The sequence below is a fragment of the Epinephelus fuscoguttatus genome, linkage group LG17 (assembly GCF_011397635.1).
Source record: "Epinephelus fuscoguttatus linkage group LG17, E.fuscoguttatus.final_Chr_v1".
Lineage (NCBI taxonomy): Eukaryota > Metazoa > Chordata > Actinopteri > Perciformes > Serranidae > Epinephelus > Epinephelus fuscoguttatus.
Window position 1 is genome coordinate 9,279,282 of NC_064768.1, and position 22,499 is coordinate 9,301,780.

Sequence of the window (22,499 nt, forward strand, 5' to 3'; positions counted from 1 at the left end):
AAGGGTGGCTATTTTGAAGAAACTAGAATATAAAACATGTTTTCAGTTATTTCACCTTTTTTTGTTAAGTACATAACTCCACGTGTTCATTCATAGTTTTGATGCCTTCAGTGAGAATCTACAATGTAAATAGTCATGAAAATAAAGAAAACGCATTGAATGAGAAGGTGTGTCCAAACTTTTGGCCTGTACTGTATGTAGCGCCTTTCAGGGTACCCAAGGCTGCTTTATGGGGTAAGAAAACATAAAATCAATAAATTTAACAAAAAAACAAGAACGGAAATAATAATTTTTCTTGGTGATGAGTGAGCTAGAGGCCACAAGCCTCTTTAGCAGTTTTTTGTCAATGTCCAGAGATGGAACTTTGTGGATCTTTGCTGGGAGAGAGCTCCAGATCGTGGGGCCTGCCGCACTGAATGCTCTGTCACCAAAAATTTGCAGGCTGGGTTAGGAGGTGGAGAGCAGACCTAGATTCAAAGACCGTAACGTCTGGGACAGGGTTTAGGGTGGAGGAGGTCAAACAGATACTCAGGTAAGACTGTGAAGGGATATGTAGCTAAGGAGGAGTTTGTAGTGGATGCGGGATTTGACCTGAAGCCAGTGAAGTTGGAAAAGGGTGAGGGTGATCTGATGCTCGGGCTAGGTATGGGTGAGAACCCAGCAGCTGAGCTCTGCACATACTGGAGCCTGTGCAGCACTGTGTTGGGAACCCTGGACAAGACTCCATTGCAATAGTCCAGACCGGATATGACGAAGGCATGAATGAGGGTGACTGCCACGGAGTCAAGCAGATTTATTGATGGTCTGGGTTGTAGAACTCATTCCTGGGGCACTCTCTTGGCTCTCTGTGGCCATATCCAATTAAAGCCACCAGATGTCACTGTCTACTTCTTTGCCCCACAGTACTGCTGTAATCTGTCTGTGGACTGTCCTGATACTCTTTGTAACAGTTTTCTGGAGGAAATGTCTCCAACATACCTGGGGTCTCATTTATGAAACAGTGCATAGGATCCATGCTAAAAGTGTATAGTGTAAAAAATATTCTGACTTATAAAGCCATGCGTAGGCCTGACAGTGAGCAATTTCCTTTTATGAATCCCAAATCAGCTTGGAATTGTCCTCAGTTACGAGACACTGTCCTCGAGGGCTTTCTACCAGAAGGGGATGTCCTGGTTAAGGGTTCAAATAAATAGATTTCTTGGAGAAAGCCTACAAGAAAACTTCTCCCATGTGCTCCCATGTCCACATCCAACCATAAAGGGTCAATGCAAGGCACCTTGAGAGTATTGATGCATAGAAATGCGCCTGCTGATCAACAGGACTTCAAGAGTGAATCACAATAACAACCAAGTGTCACTTCAGTGTTTATATATAATTTACAGCATTTAGACCAATTGCTTCACACCGGACCAAACTGACTGGGACTATCAGTGAATCCTCGATGCTGGGATATTATAGGTTATTATAAGATGAAAGTTTATAGGTGAACACAGTTTATTCATTAATCTAAGTTTGTTGTTGCGAGCTTGGCCTGCATCATTATTAGGACTCAAAATGAGGATATGGAGTTCAATAATGTGGCTTCCCCCCCCCCAGACTTTACCAGTTTATGCAATCCATATAGTTCCATATGTATGCAGGTGGTGAAGATGTACGTAAGGTGAATAGAGAAGGAAAAGTGTGTGGCAGCCACTGCTATGTCTCCAGTGTGCTCTGTGTGTGCATAGCCATGCTCACTGCAGCCATTTTACACGCAAAAACTATCTGAAAACTGAAATTGTGCATGGTGATCAGTTTTTACAGTGTTGGAAAATATTACTGGAAACTGCTGATGCTCTGTTTTGCTATTATTTAAAGCTATTTGGTGTGCACTCCACTCCGAGTATCAGCTGCATTCCTACTAATACAGACACCCTGTACCAGAAGGGGCAGAGCCAGCTCTTCTTGCTCCGGAAGCTTAGGTCCTTTAATGTGTGCAGTGACATGCTGCATATGTTTTACCAACCAGTGGTGGCAGAGGAAATCCCGTACGCTGTCGTCTGCTGGGGAGGCAGCACAAGAACAAATAATGGCTGGACAAGCTGATTTAGAAGGCAGGTTCAGTATTTGGCAGGAGCTTGGATTCAGTCGAGACTGTGGTGGAGAGACGCACACATAGCAAGGTGCAGGCCGCCCTCAGGAACTGCAGCCACCCTCTCCACAACATCATCGCCATTCGTGTTGCCAATTTCCCCTGTCTCCAAAATGTTCGTACACAGGGGTCAGAGTTTTGGTACAAGTGCATACATCTTCCTGTCAAGTATGTTTTTTATAGATGCCTATTTCAGGTCTCGTTCTGTGCATATGCCATGTTTATAATGAGACCCCTGGTCATGCAAAATCATCTTATTGGTTTGATTGTGGCAGCATCATCTGATCCAATTCATGTTTATTCATGTGGAAATATTGTAATGCACAAGCCCATCACTAGCCACAAAACCTCAGTAACCATTTATTTATATTTACATTTATATTTATTTAGCTCTTTATTCAAATGTAGACACCATTTTTTCATCTTTGTCATTAATAGATGTTAGATATTGGTGGAGGGTGTTACAATTTTTTTCAAAGGAGGGTTGACTTACGAATGTGAATGTTATTGTTCAATATGCTTAAGTAAAATAATTCAATAAATAAAAATAATTAGTGCACTGTCCAATAAAACCTAGAGAAATATGCACACCCCTATTTGTTGTAGTTCAGGCTCTGTGTTACTATGGGCTCATGTGCTGAAATCTAATTATTGTCTTTTGTTCTTAGCCCACAAATGAGACGATCACAGAGTTTACTGCAAACCTGTCAAACTGAATAAAACATTTTCTGATACACCAGTGACATGTGATGTGTCAGATGTCAAAGTCACACAGTATTTCTCATTTGTCACATGCTCTGAGACAATGTGCTGAAACAGAGATCTACACAGAAGTGAAACAACTTCTGTTTCATTGCCCACTTCAAGTCAGAACAGAGACACTCCCACCTCCCTCTGCCAGGAAGACACATTGAACAAATCTTCACTTTCCACTCAGTTCTGCATTTTGCTCCTGCTTAGCTACAGTTGTTTACACTGATTTAGTTTCGCTGTTACCTAAACTTGGTAAGTGATGTTTTTTAAATTGACTCAAACTGAATACGTCATATGTATCATATGTATATTTATTAATCTTGTCTGTCCCGCAGTGAAACACTCCTTGAGGTTTTTCTTAACTGCTTCATCTGGAGTCCCGAATCTGTCAGAGTTCATGGCTGCTGCAGTGGTTGATGACCTTTTGGTGGGTTGATGCGACACCAACAAAAAGATAGCAGAACCAAAACAGGACTGGGCCAAAGAATTGTTAGAAAATGATCCTCAGCACTTGGAGTGGTACACTCGACAGTGTCTTGAAAATGAACCTAATTTCCTCAAAGTCACAATTCACAGTTTGAAGCAGCACTTCAACCAAAGTGGAGGTAGAGTATTTGGTTTATTTCACTTTTCACTGCTAAACTATTGTGCATTTTATGCTTACCATACATCAGACGGCTTTTGAAAAGACTAAAGTGTGACAGCCTCTCACATCTAAAGACACTGTGAGTTTTCAGTCACATACTATAAGATTTTGCACAGACTGGAGATCTTACAGGGTAACCTTTTTCAGGATGAAAACTAGATTCCTTTTGAGATTATTTCTCATCCTGTTTCCAGTGGAAACTTTTGCAGCAAACTCCCATTGAGAAATTTGATATATTAACAACTCCTTACATGTCAACAAAAACACATAACTCTAGAGTCACAAGATAAAAGCTTTGATATGTTTTCAGTATTCTTGTCACTTCGGCATCAATATAATTGATCAAGATACCTAGTGTAGTGCTTAGAGCACTCGTCTTCCATGCAAAAGGTCAAGGGTTTGAATTCTGCTGGGGTCGACGTCAGCAAAGGCATGCTGTCGCAAGAGGCTTCCACACATCAGATTCCTTAAAGGAGGCTTCAGAATAAGAGAGTAACTCCAGAATCTGAGCCAAATCCTCAACGAGGGCATGTCTCAAGCCCATTGTAGACGGGAGGTTCCAGATGTAAAAGCGAATTCGAGTTGTATTTGTGGACAATGTTGCCTTAACTCACCAACAGCCTGCAAATATTAGATGTGCTATTTTAGTAAAAGGAGACTGGGAATGAGAAGTGAACCTTTTAAAAAATTTGGATTTCTCTCTAAAATAAGAGCTTGTTGGTGGATCAGATACACGCCGAATTAAACACCAACCCTTGTTCATTCCATCAGTTCCTCCTCTTTTCCACAGTCCAAGAGAACCAAGACTTGTTTACATCCTTGTGCCTCCCCAGAGTCCCCTCTATTTTTACTTTCTAACCCAGTTTGCTGCTTCCTATTTGGTGCTGGAGAGAGCGCAGCTATTGGTTACTTAACTTCACTATTTGTGTGAGCCAAGACTAAAAACTTTGAATTTTGAAAAACTGATTTTATTTGAATGTCAGAATGAAAAAAGACTGACTTTAAATAGCTCAAACTGAGTTTAATGACCACCTTACACCTATAACGATCAAGATCATGGAAGCATGTATAAACTGAGGTAAAACTCATGATGTTATTCCAACATTGGAAATTTGTCTGACAGTGAAATTGCTTGAGGGCGGCACGGTGGTGTGGTGGTTAGCACTCTCGCCTCACAGCAAGAGGGTTGCCGGTTCAATCCCGGGCGTGGGAGCCCTTCTGTGTGGAGTTTGCATGTTCTCCCCATGTCAGCGTGGGTTCTCTCCGGGCACTCCGGCTTCCTCCCACAGTCCAAAGACATGCAGATTGGGGACTAGGTTAATTGATAACTCTAAATTGTCCGTAGGTGTGAATGTGAGTGTGAATGGTTGTTTGTCTCTATGTGTCAGCCCTGCGATAGTCTGGCGACCTGTCCAGGGTGTACCCTGCCTCTCGCCTGATGTCAGCTGGGATAGGCTCCAGCCCCCCCGCGACCCTCAAGAGGATGAAGCGGTTAGAAGATGAATGAATGAATGAATGAAATTGCTTGAATAGTCATTGGGTATAAGGCTGGCTGTTATGATCTCTAGGTGGACACAAACACAGACACAGACAGGGAGTGTAGAGTGATGATGGATTTATTGTATGAATGAAGGTTGATGAGGATGGTGGAGGAGCTCCAGAGGCAGGAGGGGAGTGGGGTGAAGGAAGATGGCAGGGCCGAGCTGGGCAGGCTGGTGAGGGGTGAGCGTGTCTTGGGAGATGGCTCAAGGTATGGGGGAATAAGCTGGTGGTGAGACAAGCTGGGGAGACAGAGGGGTCGGAGAGTCCTGTTCCTGAAGACACAAAAAAAAAAAACAACGAAAGTTCAGGCAAGCTGAACTTTGAAGGAAAAATAAGTGATGGTACAGAATAGAGTAGTGTACATTGACAAAGTACCACACTGGTTGCAACAACAATCTGGCAATGATGGGATCGAGAGCAGGAATACTGTTGAGTAGATGAGATGATGGGAGGCAGCTGTGTAGGCTGGACAGGTGAGGTGAATGAAGTGAATGAGAACAGAAGCCAGACCATGACACAGCACTAGAGGTTCATCGGAATACCTGATCTTGCATCCACATTTCTCTCACTTGTGTCTCTTCCTTGCATCTTAGCTCTTAGCTCTCCTGATAACTGGATCGGCTATCAGAAGGCTTTATATATATATCTATATGTACATATATAGATATATCTATATATGTATATCAGTTAATAAATCCTCCTGTCAGTTGATCCAGCTGACGTAAGGAAGAGACACAAGTGAGGGAAACATGGATGCAAGACCAGGTATTCTAATGAACCCCTGGTTTCCTCCAAGCGCGTTTAACGGATTGAGACGTCCTTCAAGATGGCCGGTGTCAATCAATTTCTGGGTCAAGTGATCGAGGATAGAGGAGTCAGAGAGGGATACTGGGATGAACCCTAGTTGTAAAGTGAAGAAACCCTCTGCAGGGCCACAAATTAATAATCAGCCATCAAACCAATTTGCTTATACAGCAGCCATATCACTACTACTGTCAACCACAACTCGGCTGCTGGTTAGGCTTGTTTGCTGGACCTGTCCAACACAAACTAACTCCCACTCTAAGATATAGGAATTGAAACCATCCATCAGTAGTCAAAATACCCTCACAATTACACATTAACAGGGAGAGAATAAGCAGGAATACATTGTTGTCAGATAATTGGACTAACAGGGTTTCACGTGTCTGCACCGATTTTATTTCAAGAATCGTAAAGCCCCACTTTTCATCTTAAATTCTGTGTTGCTGCATAATTGTTTTTTAAAAAAGCAAATATTTTGTAAGATTAAGTTATGTAAGATTTTAATACTTTATCCAAAGTAGTTGGATTGCCTCTCTAGGCTGATACAAGTTTTCATCACATGCAGAATAAATATTTTGTTAACGAAATAAACTTTCAGAGTAGAAAATACGACTAAGAAAATCTAAATCTGTACAGTTAATTAGAAAACTAAGAGTTTCTATAACCCGTAATGTTTGTTGTCAAATATCGGAGTCAATGAGCTTTTAGATGGTGTTTCCCATTATGCATTGAAGTTAGAGTAACTGTGGTACCTGGTTGTAGAAACTGCAGCTACCCTCATCTGATGTGATTACCATTGCTGATAACTGCATAACATCACAGCAGGTCAGGATCAAGAGAAATACAACAAAGGTCCCCAGCTGGACTCCAATCAGGGATGTTGCAGTTCATGGTCGGCATCATAAAACCTAAGCCATGGTGTGACTTTGTGTATGTAACAGTTTGATGTACACAGAATGCAAGACACAACCATTTTGATCATTTCCATCTGGGATTTACAGAATATAGCCATTATTGTAACTTTTAAGCTATGAAGTAGAAGTTGGGTTTGATCACTCACACTGAGTAAAAATGCATTGATCATCTGCTCTTGAATCATTAGCACATCACGTAACTGGGAGGATTGCAGTGCATGATGCAATGTACAACATGTTTAAGGTTATATTTCCACTGGAGATATTATTTGTACATCATTATTTACAGTCTCGGCTTCTGTTTCTCTCGCAGGTGACCACATTCTACAGAGGATGTTTGGCTGTGAGTGGGACGATGAGACTGGAGAGGATAATGCTTTCAATCAGTACGGTTATAATGGAGAAGACTTCCTAGCGTTGGACCTGAAGACACTGACATGGGTCGCTCCGAAACCACAGGCTGTCATCACCAAACTGAGATGGGACACTGAGAAAGTTAGACTTAAATACTATGAGATGTACCTCACAAACATTTGTCCTGAGTGGCTGAAGATGTATTTGGCATTTGGAAAGAGCTCCCTGCAGAGAAAAGGTACAATAGCATAATCTGATGTAGTTTCATGGACACAGCAATGTTCATACAACCTGCTCAGACTTTATTCTTTATTCCTTTATCAGGATCCTAATAAGTCGTTACCGCAGTAATGACTACTATTCCTGAGGTCAACACAAAACAAAACAAAATAATCAATCATGACATCATAGACAATTTACAACATTGACAAATCAAATCAAATTTTGTGATAGCAAACCAATAGAGCCCAAAACCTAGGCTCATAGAATTAAACGTAACTGCATGAACTATATGTGACTACACGAAACATGGTTCACCCAAAAGAGCACCACAAATACACATAACCTTCACAAACAGTACACCATCTGTACTTAAAAGTACTACTAGTAACCTGGGTTAAGTATAGTGGTAGTTTATTCCATATCAACATGGCTCTGTACATTACACATTCTTTAAAGCACTGGTCTTCGGTAAGGGCAGCACAAAGCTTCCCATGCAGGCATGTCTGGTTTCATGATGGTGTCTATTAACAGTGTGTGTCTGTGAATATAGGTGTGTTGGTTTTCTTAAGGCACAGATATTTCATTAATACTGGATCAGGCTGGATCTGTCCTCTATCCTCATCCATGGCTGGCATGCATCCCCTCCGCACTGTATCTCTTAGACCAGTGAAGGACAAGACAGGCAGCTTGTTTAATTGTCATCTCTGTTCAAAAAAAACATAAGCACACTTTCTGATAACTGAAATGCCTCTACTCATTTTAGCAACCATGAAAGTGTTCCCTCAAGAGTGACCCCCAACAGTTTGGCCTTCACTTACTGTATATAGCTTATACTGGAGTTATGCTATGTAGCGTGTGAAATAGAGTATGGTGAATATGCTAGGAAAGGTAGTATCAGCACTGTCTCTACCTGGAGCTCGCATGTACGGAGCCTGGGTTTGGTTGAAGGTGGCAGTGCTTTTTGGGCTGAGAAAGCCATGTGTAAGTAAGGTAAAGGAGGTTATTGGGTTGGTGTGGGGAGCAGTGAGACCTGGCATTAGGAGAGTGTCTCTGGGATGCCAGAGATCACTGTCTAGCCTCCTAGAGGTGTCGTGGGACCAACGAGACGAAACACTGGTGAAAGGAGGTTCCCACCTAATGACCCCAAAGATGTGTTAGATATCACTGCTCACTGGTCTGTATAGTTAAGCCTTGCCATAATAGCTTATCATAGGGCTTAGGAGGTTATTCACTGAGTGCTGATCCTTTCTCTAGAGCACAAACTTATTGTATTTATTTGAATAAAGAACACTTGCTCAATAGCTACACCATGCAACTGATTGAACTGTCATTGTATTTTCACTCCAATCAGTCTGACATTACCTTCTTTTGGCCGTTTTCTGTGGCAGGAACATTTGATTTAGATCTCACCAATCAGTAGAGACTGACATGTTTGAGTGCTCTACACATGAAATTTTCTAACAACCTTTTTAATTGATTGTAGTAAAATTTGGACAGATATTCAAGATCCCCAGAGGATTAATTTTACTGACCTAGGTGATCCTTTGACTTTTCCTTTAGTGCCACCAGTGGGTTGACCTTTCTGGTCAGGATTCAGATATCCCAACAACTATTGACTGGATTGCCATGAAATTTGTTATGCACTGAGAATGCAAACTGAGATTAGCATTTAGCTCAAAGGGTGCTGTGACAATTTCTCACAGCTGCTGGCATGGCATAGACTCACATGATGTGTCTCAAATCAAATAATTCCATTGGTTCACTCACATTTAGCCCACTGCAAACACTATGTAGGCTACTGAGCCTCCTTGCGTTGTGTACAAATTTTATTAGGGTACTGCTGTCTTAAATCAAACACAGCCACTGAGCACTTATCAGAAATGACGATCACAAGATTTGACAGCTTTTTTTCTTCTGCTTGGCAAATTGCAACCGGGCGGAGCATTATACCCAGTCTTTAATGATGATTAATACTTAATTATTCTACAGTGAAGACAACAATTTTGCATGCATGAATATCAAACATAACCTATTGTTCACATAGACTCATTTTTATAGTGAAAAGAATAGTTATTAACATGTGCACAGGTCTTTGGCGATGAAACCTCTTTGAGATGGTATGCTTTAAACAGGGTGATGAATCCATATCAAATAGGGAACCTCCTGGGGTCTAGATGCTAGTGGTAGTAGAGGTGGTGAGATGAGATGAGAAGAGGATGTGGAGAAGATGGAGAAGTACTGATGATCTGGATGAGCAGAGGAATGAGTCTTTGTTGAGCTTGTCCTGGACTCTGGATACGATGGCTGGAGGTGAACGGGGTGGAGGAGGGTGCAATGATTCTGCCTAAAATGATGGCTGACAGAAGCAGAGGAGAGAGCAGATTTAAAATTTTGCAGTAGCATCCTGGTTGGCTAATAGAGATCGTGGCAAGGTTTGATTAGATAATTAGAAGAGTGAACATCCATAGTCAGCTGATTAGAGGAAGCAGTGGGAGTGAGGGGGACTGAATTGTGAATGGATGAGTGCAAAGAAAGTCTTCCTGATTGAATTTACGCTGAGCTTCATGCCTGATGACAAAATGTGCCTCTGTTAGCTAGCTAGCAAGCTACTGTTAGCATTCATGTTATAATTTGAGGTACCAAATTATTGAAAAATAAACCCTGTAAACAAACTGATGCCTCATATCTGACCACCATACACGGGTAGTGAAAAATGCACGTATATCTGTATGATGCTTTGTTGTACACCGCGGTATATGCCCAACATTTCACAAGTTTGAAATGTGTTTGTGGTCCTGCCCAAGTTGATGGCGACACGGCAACCACTGAGGGTGAAAAGTGTCAAATATTCCACTCTCAACTTTTTGATCATTATTAGTGTACCATCTGGCTACTCATAGTGCAGTGCATTTCACCATACTGCTCAGCGTGAGCGCACTCATGCATTAAAAATAGCAGGTATAAGTAGAGAAGTATCCCATGTGAGACACAACATTAGTCTTGTTGCAACATATACTTATTTACAACTGATATGAGCCAGTATAGAGAATCACTGCACGTGATTTAATTGATTTGATTTGATTTATTTATTTGCACATATACATTTAAAAATAAGACAAATACATGTATATATCTCTCTTGGTAGAGAGGAAGATACAGAGAAATGTGCAGGTGAGGTCGGAAACCCGAAAGGCTTATAGAATGAACTCACCTAAACCTAGCAAAAATAGGTAAGATTAACAAAAACGGTGTGGCTCTAGGGAAGGCAAATTAAGACAGTCAAACCAATTTTTGCTGTTCTGATCATTTCAACAGTAATCTTTTTTTGAATATTGCCAGAGAAGAAGAGCTGTTGGCCAGTTGGTGATGTTCATTCCACAACAGAATCCTTTGTATTTGATGGTGTACTACCCTCTGGTGGTATTGCAACGGGGTTGGTGGAGGTCACGTGCTTGCCTTGTTGCGTATGAGTGGAAACTTCAGTTTGTGCAGAAATACTGTTGAAAATGATTTGGTAATACATGACTTAGGTGGATTGTTTTGTAGATGAAGACGCAGATTTGCATGATGTTAATATCAATTATAGTCAAAATGTTCAATTTGGAAAACAGCGGAGAGGATGGAGCCCTGAAATTTGAATTTGTAGCAGTTCTAACAAAGCGTTTCTGGAGCAGATGGAGCCTGTGGAGATTGGTGGGATAGGTGTTAGCCCAGACCAGATTGCAGTATGTTAGGTATGGATATATTCAACTGTAGTATTATGTAAGCAAGGTGGATCTGTTGAGGAATGAACTGATTTTCCTGATAATTCCTACAGACTTTGATATTTTTTTTGCAACACATTCAATTTGTTCTATCCAGTTGCATTGGTCATCCACCATGATCCCTAGAAAGCGGGCAGAGGATACTCTATTATCAACTGTAATGTTTTTAAGCTAACACAGTTTTAATTATTTGTATTTATTCCTTGTCCTGATTTCTTTTCATATTTCTTCATCTGTCCGTTCATGTTCGCTATCTCATCTTTCTCTACCCCCGCTCCCCTCTCTGTGCAGACCTGCCCTCAGTGTCTCTCCTCCAGAAGTCTCCCTCCTCTCCAGTCAGCTGCCACGCTACAGGTTTCTACCCTGACAGAGCCATGATGTTCTGGAGGAAAGATGGAGAGGAGATTCGTGAGGGCGTGGAGCTCGGAGAGATCCTCCCCAACCACGATGGATCCTTCCAGATGAGTGCTGACCTGAACCTTTCATCAGTCCCACCTGAAGACTGGAGGAGGTACGACTGTGTGTTTCATCTCTCTGGTGTGAAGGACCACATCATCACCAAACTGGACAAAGCAGTGATCAGGACCAACATGGGTAAGAATAAGTCAAATATAATGAAAATGTAAAAAACACACCTGTTAGGTTATCTGCTAAAGCTAGACATGGATCCTAACTGCAGAGGTTATGCTCAAATTAATTTGTTATCCATTAACTGTCATACTTCATTCCATCGATCAATCCATCCATCCATCCACCCATTTTTGTAACCGCTTATCCTCTTGGGGGTTGCGGGGGGGCTGACATTGGGCGAGAGGCAGGGCACACCCTGGAGAAGTCGCCAGACTATCGCAGGGCTGATACATAGAGACAGACAGTGGTGTAGTGGAGGGTATACTCAGGTATACAGGGTATACCCACTTCTTTTTCTATCCAGTTACAGTATACCCACCTATCAGCTAAAAAGCCATTGTAACACATAGGAGAATATGCCCATTTCCTCATCGGTAACCTTCCTATCTACCTAGTAGTACACCCACCTCATCAATTACCACTACACCACTGGAGACAGACAACCATTCACACACAAATTGGCACCTACGGACAATCTGGAGTCACCAATTAACCTATCCCCAACCTGCATGTCTTTGAACTGTGGGAGGAAGCCGGAGTACTCGGAGAAAACCCACGCTGACACAGGGAGAACATGCAAACTCTGCACAGAAGGGCTCCTTCCTGGGATGAACCAGGAACCCTCTCGCTGTGAGTCGACAGTGCTAGCCACCAAACCACCGTGCCTCTTTCATTAATCCTTAATCTTGGGCTACACGTCCTGCTTTCACCAAAAGACCAACCACATAGGTTGCAGTGCAAGCAGCTTATGTCAATCCATTATTGTAAGGTAACCCCTAGTGGCCATAGTAGTTATTAGAGAAGCAGAGGAGGGAATTGATTAGAATTTAGAATTTATTTCGGTCTGCAAACAGAAATGAGAACATCATGTCTTCATCTACAAATTCATGTTAATAAAGTCACAGCCTCTCACAGAAAATGGCAGATACTTAAAGAGTACAGTGCAAAACATTACAATAAAGTGATTTAACATAACTTAGACACTTCTGCATTCTGAAAAAGGTGTACAGTAGGTTAAAGCCACAGCTTATAACACCTACCCTTTTAACAGCACATCATTTGTAGCAATCAACAACAAAACAAAATACAACATACACACAAAAAAACAACTTACAAAAGGTAACTTACACACTTAAAGCTTCTGTACCCTGTTCTTCAAGGTCAGTATTACAGTCTGATCATTCATTTTCATATTTAATCAATACTTTATGTTCAAACTTATGTTTAAGCCTACTTAATGTTCTGCATGTTTTCAGTTCCTCACTACAACTGTTCCATAAACTCATTCCTTTATGAGATATAATGTAGTTCTGCATTTTTCCTCACCGATGACTTTTTGAACATAAAAACACCTCTCAAAACATGTTGACTTTCTCTGTCTGGAAACAACTTTTGGATACTTTCAGGTAAGGTAAGAATTGAAAATTGGATTTGTATTTGTTTTGTATATTTATTTCCCCACACTTCCACACAGTAAGTAATGTGATGTAGCATACAAAGCAATAAAGTTGGTGTAATGTTGTACAAATATCAAAGAAGCCCCTATAGGGGGCTGAATCTAAATGTCCACCCTCTGGACTTGCGGACTAAGTCCTTGTGGACTTTCGTCGTATGTAATGTGACATGTTTATGAATGAATGAATGAATGAATGAATGAATGAAACTTTATTGTCACTATACAAAACATGTACAATGAAATTGTGTTGGCTTCTCTCTATATAAATAAATGAATAATAATATTGCGATGGAGACATTCAACTGTCAATTCATCGCTACTGTCATAGTCATATAGTCCCATGTACAGCCTTTTCTTGTGACTGAACAAAAATGTATACATACATCTCTATATAACAGGCTACAGGCATTCAAAAACAGAAATGTTTGTAAATCAGGACAAGCCTATAACTCAATAAACTAATCATTATTTACATAAGAAGACCTTCTTTTGTGTTATTCACACAATTTTTCAGCTTATTAAACTGCGCAGCCTGATAGGCCACAATAATAAAATGTATTTTCAGTGCCTCTACAGCCTAAATAAATGTCTGTATCATGATGTGGTTGAATATTATTTCTGGCCTACACAATTCAAGTAGAATTTTAATAGCCCAAACTATCAATAACTTAAACTTAAACTTGCAATATGATATTGCAATGAATTGTGGGTAATTAAATCAGTGAAGTCTGCACCCTGCAGAAAGTCCACTAGAGGCCCCATGTGGACTGGATGAATTGTGGATATGGACAGCCCTAAGCACTCTCATACTTCCCGGGAAGGTGCCTGCAAAGTCTGCGAGTCTGCAAGTGCAGTGAAGTCTAGACATTTGGATTCAGCCATAATAACCACGTAGCATAGTATGCTAGCATGTGTAGCATGCTACACTAGAGACATGACTTAAGCAAGTAATTTTGGAGTGGAACTGCGACCATTTAATGATGTTAAGGAGGTGTGACAGATCAATAATAATATTAATTATAATAATATATTTTATTTATAAGTGCCTTTCAAGACACCCAAGGATACTTTATAAAACCAGTCAACACATAACAGAAGTTAACAAATGAGCAAAAACAAAGAGCAACAACAACAATAATGAAGTGCATACAGATGAGAGAACATATTCAAAAAACATTATGAAACATCAGGAAAGGCTGTTCTAAAAGGAGAGTTTTCAGTTGTGACTTAAATGACAAAACCAATGTGCACTGATGCAAACCCTGAGGAAGGGTATGCTACAGATTAGGGCCAGCCACACTAAAGGCCCACTCACCCATTGAACTCCATCCAGTGGTGAAGACATCTGTGTGAATGATCTGTTTTGGTTCCAGTTTCTCTCTCACAGTTTCCTGTTGGTGCTGTGATTGGAATTGTTGTAGGACTGCTGCTGACTCTCTGCATCACTGGGCTCTTCATCTGGAGTAGAAACAATAATGGTGAGTGAAGCCATTTTACTCCACTGTTGGATTTAACATGAAGGTTCAACACAAGGATAATATGTGAATAAACATATTTATTCTGAAACAATAAAAGTGTAAAACAAAAAAATAGTAGGGGGCTAAACAGATGTACTGCATTTCATGTGTAAGAGCTGCTCTCCTACGTTTATATTCAAAACAGAAATCCATGAAATGTATGAGGGAATTCTGCAAAACATGCAAACAAGTGTTGTCTTTGTTTCCTTTCATAAAAGGACTTGGACCTGCAAACTGTAATTTTTCCTGATTAAAATATATATGTATATATATATATATATATATATATATATATAGTTTAGTTTAGTTTTTCGGTTGTTGGACAAAGAAAATAGAATACATTCATCTGAAAATATAAATGAAGAGAGAAAAGGAAAAAAGAAAAAAGAATATGCAAAAGGAAATACAAATCCTATCATGACGCCCTTTTTAGAAAACTCTACTTTTTTTTTTTTTTTTTTTTGTATATAATTTTTGAGTCCATATGTCCGAAAAAAGGGGATAGGGAGAAGCACTACGCTTGTCGTGCCCTACCCCTAGTTTATACCCCTGACCAGTTAATATTTAAAGTTGAATAAGCAGCATACTAACTTTAGATTTAAGCTTAGATGGCAAAGAACATCGGTAATGCATCTATATAGATGCTTTAATATGATACATAACAATATCAAATTCTACAGTTTGGTGTATGCAGTGTGACATGATATGGTAAAGTAATTAATTAGATCATTTCCCCTTCTGCTTCATCTCTGTACCTGTTGAGAATTGATTGTTTAAGTCTGTTTTTGAATTGAATGATGTTTTTGCTCTGTTTCAGTTCTTCCTCTAGCCCATTCCATACGTTTACACCATAGGAGGACATACTCATTATTTTAAGGGTTGTATGCATTACAGGTTTTTTAAAGTTCAATGGTCCCCTGAGGTTGTACCCCCCCTCCTTTTCCATAAATTTATTTTGTACATTACCAGGTAGTTGATTGCATCTTGCTTTGTACATAACTTGCAAAACTTTAAACGTAACCAAATCAGTGAACTTCAAAATATGTGATTCCAGAAACAGTCTTTGTGTATGGTCCCAATACCCTGTGTTGTGTATTACCCTTAGGGCTCTTTTTTGGAGTGTATATACATATATATATATATGTATATACATATACATATATATATATATATATATATATATATATATATATATATATATATATATATATATATATATGTATGTATGTATATATATATATATATATATGTATGTATATACACTCCAAAAAAGAGCCCTAAGGGTGATACACAACAGTATATATATAGTTTAGTTCAGATCAGGTTGATTTTGTGTGATATTATTACATGTTACAATGTTATCAACTGAAATAAATTGTTTATTGTTTTCATTTTTCATTCATACACACTGATGCACACTGCTCCATAACCCCCGAAGTTTGTTGTGTGTTGTCATGTCATTATGCACTACTAACAGACCTCAAGGGTGCAGAAGAAAGTTACAGCCTAAGCATGAAAAGGTATTGTCTTCCTGACTGAACTTTGGCTAGAGCTTCATTTGCAGTTTTAATTCTGCGAGACTGTAAGAGCCCTTGCCCCTTGGATTGAATTTTAAAACATACATTTAATTTTATTTATGAACAAGCAGGAAATGAGGCAACATTTCACTTTGTGGTTAAATTAAAGAGTGTTGATGGCAAAGTAACATCACGAGAAAATGTAAAAACAAGCCCTGCCATAATGCATGTACACATGTTTGTAAGAAGCTGAATTTAATGGAATGTCTCCCTCAGCCAAGCCACTGTCCCAAGATGCTTCAAAACCTCCACCATTATCCCTGTGGCCAAAAAAATTGACGTATCCCGCCTTCACTTCACACTTCACTTGGTCCTGTCTCATCTGGACCGTACAAACACCTTCGCCAGGATCCTATACATGGACTCAAGTTCAGAGTTTAACACCATAATTCCCCGGAGACTAACAGATAAGCTGCTTCAACTTGACATCAACACCGCCACCTGTCCCTGGATCCTGGACTTTCTGACTGAGAGACCTCAGTCACTCCGAGTTGGTAACATGACCTCCAACACAATCACGCTGAGCACAGGATCCCCTCAAGGATGTGTACGCAGCCCTTTGCTGTCTACACTGCTTACACATGACTGTGTAGCGAGACACCAGGGGCACCTGATTGTTGACAGTTGTTGGGCTCATCCACATGGACAATGAAGGCATGTACAGGGACAAGCTTTTTCAGAGCTGATGCAGGAACAGGGCTCTGAGCATCATCAGGGATCCTTCACACCCTCTCCTCAGGCTTTTTGAACTGCTGCCATCAGGCAAACGCTACCGCAGTGTCAAATCTGGGACCAGTACTTCTTAACAGCTTCCTCCCACATGCTGTCAGGGTGCTAAACAGTTAAACTGGCCTCTCTGCTCCATGCACCTTATACATATTGCACAGCACTGCACATTGCCACTGCCAATTGTCACTATTTCTGAAAATGGTCACTGTAGATGTGTGATGTGTGAGTGTTATACTAGACTTTTAGTTTGTGATTTATTACTGGATAGCTAGGGTTTTAATGTTTTTCATTGATGTATATTTTATGGTATTCGTATTTATTAATTTCATGTTGGAACGCCCCCCGCAAACACTATTCTGTTTTACCTGCATTACCGTTGTATGTTTGGTGAGATGACAATTATTGATCTGATACATTTCTGAAAGCAGTACATAATGATGAATGAACATAATTTTTGCTCGACCACCTGCCCTCAAAAATGTCTGTGTACAGCACTGATCAACACATCTGGGAATTGATAGTATACAGTATGTTGGACGTTTCTATTCACATCCCCCACAACTGCAGAGCAACACCAGCACACAGTCCCGTTCTTATGCGTAATTCTCTCTGGTGCTGTTGAAGCTGACCAGCACACCGGGAACCAGCAGGTGTGTGTCCCCCAGCACCAGTGTATTAATTTGTGCTTGTCATAGTTACTGATTCGTACACCATTTCATTTGTGGTGCTAACCTCAGCATGGTGGTGCTGCCTCTGTCCGATGAGGAGCTGCTGCAGGAGAGGTTACGCTCAAGTGTCTGGCCAACAAGGGCTTCCCCTCAGACTGGAGTCTGGCCTGGAAGGTGGACGGCAGCAGCAGCAGCTGGGTAGAGAGCAGGAGCTCTGGGGTGCTGGAGGACGGCCTCTATAGCTGGAGCAGCACAATGATTTTACTAGTGTTCTCATTCCAACTCCTCAAATATCACTGCTCTGTCAGTGGACTCTCACATCTAGGCTAGGTCACCTCCTGCGTCTGTTCAGAACAGCATGTCAATCTATGCTTATATGAAATATACAGTTTCATATGCAGATGCATTAAGTCTTTTTCAAAATACACTCACAAAGTCGGTAATGCACCTTGTTTTACATTTATTTCCTTGTGCAACAAAAGCACATGGTTAGGTTGAGAAAAAAATATAATGGTTTGGCTTTAAACTGACACAGAGAGTGAACAGCTGGCTCCCTTGCAAGGTCCAGGGTTTGTTGGACCCATCCACCCCCCCCTCCTGTCTTTCCAGCTCTTGGGGCCCGTCCCAATACCCCACCTTAGCCCTACCCCTTGGCCCTACCCCTAGATTTGCACATTCCCGCAAGGGGTAGGGGTGTCCCAATTCCTTTTTGCGTGTAGGGGTAGGGGGCATAACGAGGGGTAGTGGGTATGAAACTAGCCCTTCGGTGCAAGGGATTTCAGATGCTGACTTGCCAGCGAGGGGTAGACGTCACCATGGCTACCACCGAGCAAGAGACAGGGAAAAAAGTTCATACATGTACGTATAATTTCGCAAATAAACATGGAACTTTTGTAAAAATGTTTGCGAATAACTGTGTATTTGTGTAGAGAACGGCATAACAATTTTTTTATTGCTATTCACGATGTCTTGATTGGAGTTGACAGAAAGCTAGCCAGCTAGCTAACGCTACTGTCGTCAGGTTGCTGTCCTGTTCTGCAAAATTGTCGGAATTTTCACATTACGATAACACGCCAGCTAGTATAACTATGCTGCCTCGTAATGTTAGCTGGTTAGCTAGCTAGCTAGCAGAAGTCCCCTATCGAACGAAGCATGATGAATACAGGAAACGCAATCGGTAGGATGAACTCAACTGAAGACTCCATTGTAGATGCCGGTTGGAAATGTAGATGGCTGGCATCTTCCTGTTTAAAATAGTTACGTATGCATGAACGGAACTGACGCTGTGACGTAGTGAGTGGTGTCCCAATTCCTAGGGAATGATTTCAACCCCTACCCCTCCTTGCTTCATTTCAAGGGCCAAGGGGTAGTGGGCAAGGGCTAGGGGTAGGGCCAAGGGCTAAGGGGTAGTGGGCAAGGGGGGATATTGGGATTGGGCCTTAAGGGCGCTGTACGTAAGAATGTGGCCAAAACGGGTACTGCACTCAAATTCAAAATACTGCTGCAAGTCGTGTCCACCCTCCCTCCCCTACAGACTCGAGGTTGCCAGATAGGTTGGCGCATCCGTCAAGCAACAAGCGAGGAGCGACCACGGCAAGCGACTAGTCCTACACTTTAAGTGTTCCTGCATGACGGCTTTGAGGGCAGTGTGTGCCATGGAGCCTCTCACAAGTCACTGCTGAGTTCCACCAGATTCCAGGTCCACATGCTGGCAGCTGCCCAGCACCCACTTGTGTTCACTGGTGACATGGTGTAATAGTCCAAGCCACAGCTCCTAGGAAAAATATATAAACAACTGCATTTTTTTCACAGACTGATTTGAGTACTTCTTGAGAGCACGCTTATAAAATAAAAATACACACTTGTTGTTGGCAGTATCTGTAAAATAATGTACTCGCAAAAACAAGCACGCACACTGTACATGACATACTGCTGATGTTGCTGCTTCATACTGACAACTGCTGTCATATAAGTGGGAGTCACCTCACTGTCCACAATGACCTGTCACAGTAGCAACCAATGGTAACCTTTAATCAATAAGGTATTGTCTAACACCATAGAAACATATGTACTTTATTTTACCTTTGCCAACAAGCTTATTGTTATTATACTGCATGTTTACTTCAGAGAGCTCAACCTTTATTATTCATTTACGACAGACTTTTCCCAAAACATGACAATCAAGTATTTTCCAAACCATGACAACTTACCATGAATTCTTGGTACGAATCTGCCATTTTGCAGCACCACCAAAAGCAGTTGACGATGTCCTTCAACCAATGGCACAAGCTGGACTGACCTTTGACCTGTGCAGCCTAGGATGTACAGATAAAACAGTCATCAAAACAAACCACAAGTTATTATGCAAAAAGTCTTTGTAATGAAAAATACACTTACAGAATGGCTCCTTTTGGTCAAATTCTTGGCCCCATGCCACATGTCCAAGCTGTGCTGCATCTCTAGGTCTTTGTATTTTCCTTTGTCTAATTCAGGAAAATTAAATGAACATTACGTATAGTAAATACAGTTTTTTTCCCCAAACAATAAATAAAATGATGACTACAATTATTTTTTCCAGTAATATTCCTAACATAAACAGAGATCTGGACATGGGCATCTGTGCAGACCTCGACAAGCTTCACCTCATTCAGAAGCCTATCGACTGTTCGCGCACAAATACCTCTCTCTCCATGATGACTGAATTTCTCCCAGTTTCTCTTTTGTCCACTGTGATGATGGAAATGATTTCCCGGGAATCATTCTCCATGGCAGTGTATGTACAATACTAGGCACAGTGCCCAGGACTGTCCATTCTTCCATCCGCTATTGAAAGAGTAAATAATGATTTATTTTCAATGAACATCACATTCACACTTCAACAAACCACTGAAGCCTAAAAGAATTTAAAAAACACTTTACATTACCTACTATCACCACATCTTTGTTTTGTAGGCGTTGTATGCTCTCTGCCCTCTTCTTTTTCCAACATTCCTTGATAGTATCAACACAATACGTGTCTTGAATACTGTAGAAGGAACTATGGTCCACCATCCCCATGTTCATTAAACGGAACAGTAGGGCAATTTTGGCATAGTTGCTCCCTGAGAGCAAGATGTTGGTGGCCAACATGAAGTCCCCTGCCAGCTTCCTGTATTTCACAGTGGGCTGTGAGCTCCATCTCCATACAACATGGCCAACACGACAGGTCTGGCAATGAATGAGACACAAATTACTTGAAATTACAAAATACAAATACAGATGTGCTTCTAATAATAAGTAGATATGAACAACTTTGAAAGCATAATCAAGTGTCACAAAACCATTTTCAATGCCTCTAACACAGAAACAACTACTAGTTTGCAATGTCGTGTGATTACAACCACTCACCCATTCCATGATGCTTGCAGTACCCCTGTGAGTTATAGAAACTTCAAAGGGGGGGCGGTACTGACATTCCACTTGGCTGACACCACATGTGTATGGGCACTTGTAGACAGGCAGCGCAAGGAATATTGCTAGCTGGTTCAGACAGTCCTCATAGGTGATGGAGGCACGTTTCCCGATTAGGTCATCCTCTGTTATGACATCCAGTTTATTAGGAAAATTGGGAGGTTGAGGCAGGGGTAGGTCAACTGATGGAGGCTCTATCTCTGGGATGTCATGTACTGTCTCACTGGCATCTATTACAGGCAGACTAGGTGTGGTGGTGCCTGCAATGCTCCACCCATCCTATAGACATGAAACAGATGAATACAGTTGCTATTTATACATTACCTATTAATTCAAAATGTATATGATTGCACATAGTGTTGAAGCAGTCATAATTACATAAATTGTTACATTATTTATTGTGTGTAGTTGCCCTTGGAGGTTGTTCTCTGAGAATTAATCTTTTGTGTGTGTTTCAAGTTAAGTGACTGTCTAAGGAGAGAGAATGATTCTGAGCAATATTTGTTTCTGTGTTCATGACACTGTTAAGATTCTTATCAAGTGGAACATCATGAAGCAATGTGAATCAAATGGTAACATACCGAATACAAATACGAGGAACGTAGTCCTCATCTTGACTGTCATCACCGTCAATTTCCTCCTCAGTCTCATCACCATTACCCCAATCAATACTGTCAAATTTGAAATCAGAAAATATAAATGGTCAAAGCACATCAACACGTCTTGTCACACTATACAGGCAAATCCAGTGGAACTTACACACTGTTCCTCAGGTCATTTATCTGACGTTCATACATGGTCTGGGTTTCATCATCCTGGATACTCATGTTCTGTATACTTTTGGAAAAAAAGATGACTGTCACCATAGGTGTGGATTGTAGATACTACACTAAAAAAGTATATGTTCAATGAATTTTCTTTTCTTCAATGTTATTATGAGGCTTGTGAGGCTTTATTTACCTTTCCTGCAGGTCTTCAGGGGTATCCATGGTGCTCTCAACATGCACTGTTCCTTCCTCAATAGGTGGGAGGTCCTCTCTGTAGACACTGTATTTGTTTTAGACTACTAAAAACATTTCAGCATGTGAAATGAAAATAAAAACAATGTGACACTGAATACTGACCGGTTAGAAAGGGTATCAGATGATGGACCTCCAATAATTGACAGTGATGGAGCTATCACGTGCTTTTTCCCTGGTCTCTGCCTCTTACTGGGGGTGGAGGTGCTCGGACCCACATAGCTAAAGAGATGAGCGTTTTATCATACATGAGTGGGTCTCAGAGGGTACACGCATTTCCTGTTATATCAGTAAAGGTCAAGATGTATTATAATTGATGTTAG

At 40.9% G+C, this 22,499-nt stretch overlaps 1 pseudogene; it reads left to right on the forward strand.

Moving 5' to 3' along the window:
• Positions 1 to 645: 645 nt before the first annotated feature.
• On the forward strand, positions 646 to 20,888 carry LOC125905210 (major histocompatibility complex class I-related gene protein-like; annotated as a pseudogene).
• The last annotated feature ends 1,611 nt before the right edge of the window (positions 20,889 to 22,499 follow it).